Source organism: Antechinus flavipes, chromosome 5, assembly GCF_016432865.1.
Source record: "Antechinus flavipes isolate AdamAnt ecotype Samford, QLD, Australia chromosome 5, AdamAnt_v2, whole genome shotgun sequence".
Taxonomy (NCBI): Eukaryota; Metazoa; Chordata; class Mammalia; order Dasyuromorphia; family Dasyuridae; genus Antechinus; species Antechinus flavipes.
In genome coordinates this window covers 4,002,230-4,010,598 of record NC_067402.1, presented here as the reverse complement: position 1 = coordinate 4,010,598, position 8,369 = coordinate 4,002,230, and the positions used below count along the sequence as shown (strand labels likewise).

The following is an 8,369-nucleotide window of genomic DNA, read 5'->3' as shown; positions in this document are numbered from 1 at the left end:
CATCTCTGGAGCTCTCCCAGGTGCTGTAAATAAGCTCATTACAATCTGTATTAGAGATGGCACTGCTGCAAGAAGACTGGCCTCGGGATTTGGAGGCAAACATGGTTCAGGACCCTCCTTTTTCTGGGATAACTCAATTTCTACATGGGTCAAATGGGGGAATTGGGCCAAGAATCCTCTTAGAGGCTCCCCACACCTGGCTAAAACACCTCCCTGATTTCCTGCCTGTTGTCGGGCATTCCCAGGTTTTCATGTAGCCAAATACAACACTTTCAAGTACTTTATTCTGCCCTGAAAAGGGCAGGACCCCCGAGGAATTGATATATTGATTGCCCTGCACAGCACCCTTCAACACAAGGACACACAGACATTATGATTAAACAAACAAATCAATGCTTTGAAAAGAAGCATAAACCTTCAGGGTCCTTGGAAGGAGCCGGTGCAGCCCCAATGTCGCAGCCAATCAGCCGGAGCGGGGGAGGTCACCTCTTGGCAGACGCTTTGGGCCAGGATTCATGGGAAGTGGCCGCCATCTTGGCTTCCCATTCTGGGGCCTGCTTGAGTGAGGTCACAGGCCCATGATCAGCAAGATGAAGGCAAAATTTGGAGGTTTGAGGGGAAGCAGGAAAATGCCAAGAAATCTTCCCAGAGATACCCCTCCCCCAGCTTCCCCAGCAACAAAAATCAGCATTTAGGGAGCACCAGCTGTGTGACGGCCATTGTAGTAAGAACAGAGGTGCAGATACAAGTGAAAATAGAGGCAATACTTGTTCTCAAGGAGCATACATCCTAAAAAGAAAACAAAAAGACTACATAAAGGGAGGAAGGCGTTGGTGGGGGGGAGGTAGCTAGGTCTGTGCATGGTATCAAAATCTAGAGTCAGAAGTCAGTTGGGTGGGGAGTGAAGAATCTAGTCTGAAAGCCTTTTTCTTCCTTAAAATGGGGAAATCAAAGTGATCCAATTGAGGCATCAGTGGTCAAGGCTTCACTTTTTATGCCTTATTTAAAGAAGCTTTTTGGGCTTCTTATTGTAAGGGTGGCTCTCGTGAATGCTCACTTGCTAACCTTCTGTTCCATAATGGAGTGTGCTCAAGCCCCTCATATCCTAGCAGCCTTTGTGGTTGGGCTGGGAGTGGCCCTTTGGGTGGTCCCATTTTACCTTTCAGTTCAGGCCCCTGACAGCACCCCCTTCCTCCCCAGGATCTGGGGTGAGCAATGTGTAACCCAGCCTATACCTGCAGCCTCGCACTGGGGTCAGAATGGTCTCCACAGTTTCTGAGCTGAAAACACAGCCTTGTTCCTAGGGAAGAGTCATTACCTTTGCAACACCTCTAAGAGCCCAACTTCTTGTCCTAAAATCGGAACTTTCCCAGAATATCTGGACTGTCTTAGTCAGTGTGGGTTTCATTGCTTGGTCTTGTCCCTCCCCGTGGACTTGGGTCTCAGAAGGAGGAGAGCTTCTTGTATGCTGGGCAAAGACCCAGCGGGCCACGGGCAAGACCTTGTAAACCAGCTCCTGCCATTCTAAGGAGCTTCAGAAAAAGCAGCTTTCCGTTTTAGAGCCAATTCCTGCCTTTGAACGGAACAGGGAGCGTGGCAAGGCTTATTTGTATTTCCTTGCAAAATGTTCCTAGGCATATAATATCTGGGCACTTTAAGGACTCTTTGGTACAAAAATGGTTTCCCTTGTGAGAGAAATCAAGGTTAGATGTGTCATTTCTGAAAAAGAAGATGCAAATGAAATCGGGCCCTAAAGAAGCAATCCCGGCACCGTCCGGCACCAAGGCCCTCAGCAGCGCTCTCTCCACTTTGGGACCGGTTTGCTTTGATTCCCCAGAATTCTAAAATCCAGCTGACACCTGGCAAATACATTTCTGATGCATCATTCAAATCTCCATCAGAAAGGAAGGAAGGGGACAAAAGCAGTTCGGAACAGGAAATTGTGAGAAGATTCTGATACAATGGCCGTGTCTAGTCCCTGAGGCAGACCCCGGCTAGCTAGGACGGGGGCATTCGGCCCAGGACGGCCGGAATGGATCTCACCACGACACACTGTCCAATGTCTGGCTGACTGCCCTGGCCGGGGCTCTGGCTGATCCCAGAAGCATCTTCTCATCTTGTGAGCGATGGAATTAGGAACACAAGATCACTTTCCCTGAATGATATTGTCGCAGTGAGAGGGATGGGAGCCATGGCTGATGCTTCCTTGGCCCTTTTGGTTTTGCAAAGGTCTTTGATGGATGAGATCTCTTATGGCTTAATATGAGTGACTGAAGTTGCGATGTTTTTTGTGCAGCGGACAGCGAGACAGCATCCTCATCCCGGGGGATGCTGGGAGAGACCTCTGTGATGTCATGGTTTGAAGGCAATGTCTGGAAGCATCCTCTGTGATGTCATGGTTTCCAGGGGAAGGCCTGGTTCTGTCCTGGTTGGGCCTGAGCACACAGAACAGCCCTACTCTGACCCACTGCCCGACAGCCAGGTGGTCCCTTGGGACAAGGGAGCTCTCTGTTCCTTCATGGAGGAGGATCCCTTTGGCTTGATTTATCTCTCACTTGCAAGAACCGAATGGATGATTGTGCCAATCCTCAGATCTAGCAGCTCTTGCCTTTTGGAAGGAGGGAGAAAACAACTGTCCCCATTTTATTGTGTTGTTGTGAGGATCAAACAAATCACTGTATGAAAACTGCTTTGCAAAACTGAAGGTGCCTTAGAAAGGCCAGCCATGTTTGTTGGTTTTGTTGTTAGACCTGTTGTGTGAAGGGGGCTGAGGAGAGGGAAGTGTTAGGTGAAGGGAGGACAAAAATAGGGGATTTAGAGGAAGAACAGAGTCAGAAACAGAAAGTAATCTGCTTTGTCACACTGAGTTTCCTCTGCCTTCAGGACACCCAGGGAATATATCTATCAGGCAGCTCTAGCAAGAATTACGTCTGTGGGGGTATCAGTCAGTCGGTAAGCTAACATTGATCAACGCTTGGCTTGCTGCAGACCAGGCTAAGCTCTGGGAATACGAGGAAGGGCAGAGGCAGCCCCTGTTCTCAGGGGGCTCACGGGATGAAGGGGGAGAAGCAGCAGGGGCAAGGCTGTAGGATTGGAGAAGGTCGGATTCTAGCTGGGCTTTAAAGAAAGTTAAGGAGAACAGAAGATGGAGCTGAGAAAGGGGAGAATACCAGGAATGGGGGATTGGGAGCAGCCAGTGAGAATGTCCTGGAGATGGGGTGTCTTGTGGGAAGGCCTGCAAAGCAGCCAGTGTCATGGGGATGTAGAATATGGATGGAAGTAAAGAAAAGAAAAATGGAAAAGCAAGAAATCACCAGGTTGTGAAGGTCTCTGTCAGAGCATTTTATGTTTGATCCTGGAGATCACAGGGAACCACTGATATTTAGGAGGGTCAATCTGATCTCTGAGTGGAGAAGGAGAGATGAGTTAGGGATGCCAACCAGTGGGACTGAGAGCCGGTGTGAGGGATGAGCTCCGGCTGCCCTGGGGTGATGGCAATGGCAGAAGAGAGAACAGACGATGTTCTCCAGGCCCCAGGGTGATGGCAACAGCAGAAGAGAAGATTTTCCAGTGGTGGAAAGAACAGCATTGGGCAATAGACTGCCTTGGGAGTAGGGGGAAGTGAGAGAATAATAGCCACCACACAGTGGAATCACAGCTTATGCATTCACACACACATTCTCAGCTTTTGTATGTGTACCTAGGGTGGAAGATCTGTGTTTTCACTGGGGTAAGTAGCTTGCAGAGAAGGTCTCTTTCCACCTATGCAAGTGGGCCCCTTCTTTGCCAATTCTAGCCCTGAAGAGATACGCAGAGCATCAAAAATGGTCCCTGTCCCCCCGCCAGTGCGCATCACAGATAGGATGTGGACCCAGGTGTTCCTGGCTCAGGGACCAGCGCTCCGGTTACTTTGCTGGGATATCCACATCCTATATACAGAGAGATGATCAACTAGACCTGGTATTCCATGTATTTCTGTTGGATAGATGAGGCAGAGCAAGTGAATTCATTCATTTTAAAAGCAAAGTTGAATTAATAATGGAATTAAATAAATCTCTGAAAACGAATAGAGAAAGAAGCAACTATAAGAAATCTGATGGAAATCGCAAGCAGAAATTCAAGAGAAAATATGCTATAAAACTCTAATTTGTATAGTCATTGGAAATTGAATTCTAGAAATATGTCCTTTAGGGAGTTTGGGGTGAGTTCTGACTGTGGGACCCCTCCCTCTCTGCTTTGACCTGAACAAGGGATTCATGAGCCCCTCTTCAGAAAGGGGGCTCATCCAGTGGTTTCAAGCCCATCCATCCTTAGCCTGAGCTGTGGATCAATCCGTCTATTCAGAGTTGGGGCAGGGAGAAGAGCGGGGGCCACGGCATAAACTGCCCGCTCTCGGGGAGGCCCTCTGGGAGCTTGTACGCATTTCCCGCAGTCAAGCTTTAGGACCTGAAGAGGTCCTGGAAAAGCAGCTGCTCGGGGTGCGGTGGAAACGCTCTTTGTCCCCGGGTTTGGAGGACAAAAAGGAGCGTGAAGGATGTGCTGTCGGGCTGCACACGGGGTCAAACAGCCCATCTTTGGAGGGGAGGAGAGCTGAAATATTCCTAAAGGTCACATGCCATCTCTTCAGACCATTTAAGGCTCCTGAAATGCCACTCTGAAGGAAAATAACTACCTCTCCAGAAGAGCCGTTCCATTAGAGAGCCGGCTCACATCAGGCCGGAGATAAATGGGAGCGCAGAAAATTGATTTTACCCTCGTGCGGTAAGTGTGGTCAAATGTGAGAGGCCAGTGCATCAAACAAGCTTCGAAAAGATGGCCAGAGCCGAGAAATAACAATGCAGCCGCGTTTCCCAACAGCTTAATCCTGGCTCTGATGGGCCCGTGGGGGGAGGTGGGGGCGGCTTTGCGGTTAGCATGTGGCACCAGACTCCCTCCTCAGAGTTCATTTTTCTCTCTATCAATAACCTTAGCTCTGATGGGTCTCTGAGGCTCAAGTTCCCCCCTACACACACACACACACACACACACACACACACACACACACACCCCCACACTGGTAGGATCTGACCACTAGTCCCTCCAAATTTGCATATATCCCTGGGTATCTCCCCAGCCCAGACACTGGCCAAGTGCAACCCTAGATCAGGCATGGAGGCTGGATGGATCCAGAGATTTGTCCCCACAGATGGGGACCCACATATGGGTGCTGCCCACTCACTCTGGTAGGTCGTCAGCCTTAGTCAGGCCTCCTGCAGAATGGCAGGGGAGTGGCTGCGTGAACCTGTGTGAAATCTTAGGGTAGGTTTCCACACTAGCAGAGAGCTCCCACTGGTTTCCACACTAGCAGAACATTCCCATTGGATTTCACACGCACAGAGGGCTCCCACTGGCTTCCACACTAGCAGAACATTCCCATTGGATTTCACACTCACAGAGGGCTCCCCCTGGTTTCCACACTAGCAGAGAGCTCCCCCTGGTTTCCACACTAGCAGAACATTCCCATTGGATTTCACACTAGCAGAGGGCTCCCACTAGTTTCCACACTAGCAGAACATTCCCATTGGATTTCACACTCACAAAGGGCTCCCACTGGCTTCCACTCCAGCATCATCAATCCTCGCTGAAGGAAACACCCTCTTAGAGGAGGGGCCCCACCCTTTGAGCTTGCCCCATTGCCTTTGGCTCCCTTGCCTGGCTTTTTCTTGGGGAGTCTCCCTAATCCTGTAGGACGAGCCTGGCTGTCTTTCCCAGGCTTGCAGACCTCATTGTGTTTGAGTAGCATCAAGCATGATTAATGAAGCTCAGCTTTCTCCCTGGCCACCCCCTCCTGAGAGCACTAAAGAGTCTCCGGGGAAGTGGAAACCGGGCCGATGACATTTGGAGAAGCCCCGGGGCACTCTTGGCTCCCTAACGAGAGAGTCACTGTCAATAATTTTTCCTCTTATAGAAATATAGTCGGTGACCAAGTCATCAGAACAAGGGAGTTCTGGGGAGCCAATGGACGGCTGGGAAGTGTGGAAAGGCTGTGGGGAACTCCAAAGATTTGATTCTTGTCAATTGGAAATGTACTCTTCCATCCCCAGCCCCCCTCGAACGCCTCTTTCCCCTCCCTGCCCCTCCCCACCCCAGTTCTGTGTTTTAGGTGTTGCCCGTATATACACGTGTTGTGCACACACACGCTACATGTACATACAACACGTTTGTGGCTGCAATCTGTATCAATGAGTTCGTGATTCTTGTTCCCGATTGGACTCATTGGTCACATAGAAGTTTGTTGCCGATGTGGCCAAAAGGGTTTGTGTTCTTGCAGCTCGCCTTAGATCTCCCCTCTTGCATATAGTAGGATCTCAGCGAACACTTGTTAGTATTGATTGTGAGAGCAGGTTGAGAAGCAGGACAGAGGTTTTGGGAAGAAGGTCACTTCCTGGTGCCCTCCATTTTTAGAAACCTACTGAAGTGCCTGGTGTTTAATTTCCATTCCGAAGCTTGTGTCCGAAGCTTGGGAGGTGCAGAGAATACTCCTCTCTGTGTCGGGAGATCCGGCTTTGGAGTTCGCCTCTGTGACATACACTGCCTTGTGGCCTTGGGAACAGCTTCATTCCCCCAGCCTCCCTTTCCTCATCTGCCTCCTCCTTGAAGCATTTGGGCCTCTAGCACTATCTTTATGAATTAACTGTGGCCTTCATGGGCTCCAATAAGCAAGGAGTGGAAGGGACTCACCCCCCTTTGGAAAAGGGGCTGGCTCTTTTTACATGGACCACGTCATCTGCTTCCCTTTGGATGTCACCTCCCTGTTCTTCTCAAAGGCAGGGAGACTGAAGCTTGTTTCCCATTTCCTTTGGACTAATCCTATGGGAACTTCCTCGTGTGGAGAGTCCCTCTAACAATGAAAGCTGAGGCCTGCTCTGAAGTTTACAGCTTTGAAGAGAGCCATGGTCTGAGAGGCTGAGGAAGACAGGCAGTTTTCTCCCAAATGTGTGTAAGAGGAGGGACTTGGGTCTGGCCACTGGGTCTCCAGAGGGGGAGGAAGGGGAATAAGCCTTTGTATAGCTTATGCTGTGTGCCAGGCATTGTGGTAAGTGCATTATAAATATCTTATTTGATCATCCCTATAACCAATGAGGCAAGTATTGATGATATCCCCTTTTTACAGTTGAGGAAACTGAGGCAAAGAGAAGTTAATTAATTTCTCTAGGGTCTCACAGCTAAGTAAATGTTTGAGGCTAGATTTAAACTCTGGCCTTCCTGAGTCCAGGTCCGATGCTCTATCCACTGAACCACCCCAGTGCAAGTTATTTGTTGTTGTTGTTCTAGAATGAGAAGCATAATTTGGAAGAAAAAGGTTTTCATTTTCTACTCAAAATTGGTAACGGTTGTGAAGATGAGAGGGAATGGTCATGAGAGGTCAATAGAGAGTGGGGACTGAAACTAGAAATGGTGAATGGGGCCCAACCACATGCCAACTTTTGGGCTTCCCTATGGAAGGGCTGAGCCACATATATGAATTAACTACCCCATGAAGAATGAGTCCTTTTTGTGTAATGGAGATTTTTAAAATATCCTTTTTTAATGAAAGAGATTTAAAACATGTTATCTGTTTCCCTGACTTTAAATGGAAGCTTCTGCACTTCAGGTGAGAGATATGATGGCCGGGCCTGTGTCTGGAGGTAAAGGAACCCTCCATCTCTTATTAGATGCCTTCAAACAAAGTCTGAATGATCATTTCTTGAGTAGGCTATAGTGGAGGATTGCTTTTAAATAGTGTTGGGTTAGAGAATGTTGATATGTTTTTCCTACCAAGAGATCCTGAAATTCGATGAGCTTCATATGCTTCTGTCATCACAGTGTGGTCCTCTGAAGCTGGGGTGATTAGAGCCATTGAATTTCTTAGGTACTTGCTCTAGATCGGTGTACTTTTAGTTATCATATTGACTTATAAGAATATTTCTCTCTCCTTTTTTTTTGCCATGTGGAGATAGAAAAGAGAGAAGAGGGAGAGGCAGAGAGACACAGAGGGGTGAAAGGGAAAGAGGGAAGAGGTGAAGGAGTAAGAGATAAAGGCAGAGAGAGAGAGAGAGAGAGAGAGAGAGAGAGAGAGAGAGAGAGAGAGAGAGAGAGAGAGAGAGAGAGAGAGAGAGAGAAGGAAGGAAGGAAGGAAGGAAGAAAGGAAGGAAGGAAGGAAGGAAGGAAGGAAGGAAGAAGGAAGGAAGGAAAGAAGGAATGAAGGAAGGAAGGAAGGAAGGAGGGAAGGAAGGAAGGAAAGAAGGAATGAAGGAAGGAAGGAAGGAAGGAGGGAAGGAAGAAGGAAGGAAGGAAAGGGAAGGGAAGGAAGGAGACAGGGTGAGAGGAGACATATACTTTAATGGGCT

General features: G+C 48.7%; 1 long non-coding RNA gene across 1 annotated transcript; it reads right to left on the bottom strand.

The window, feature by feature from the left end:
• Positions 1 to 265: 265 nt before the first annotated feature.
• LOC127537878 (uncharacterized) lies at positions 266 to 2,313 on the bottom strand. Its single transcript, XR_007947632.1, has 2 exons — positions 1,319 to 2,313; positions 266 to 789 (listed from the first exon to the last, which is right to left on the bottom strand). It is a non-coding gene; the product is annotated as an uncharacterized LOC127537878 (long non-coding RNA).
• Between the last annotated feature and the right edge of the window lie 6,056 nt (positions 2,314 to 8,369).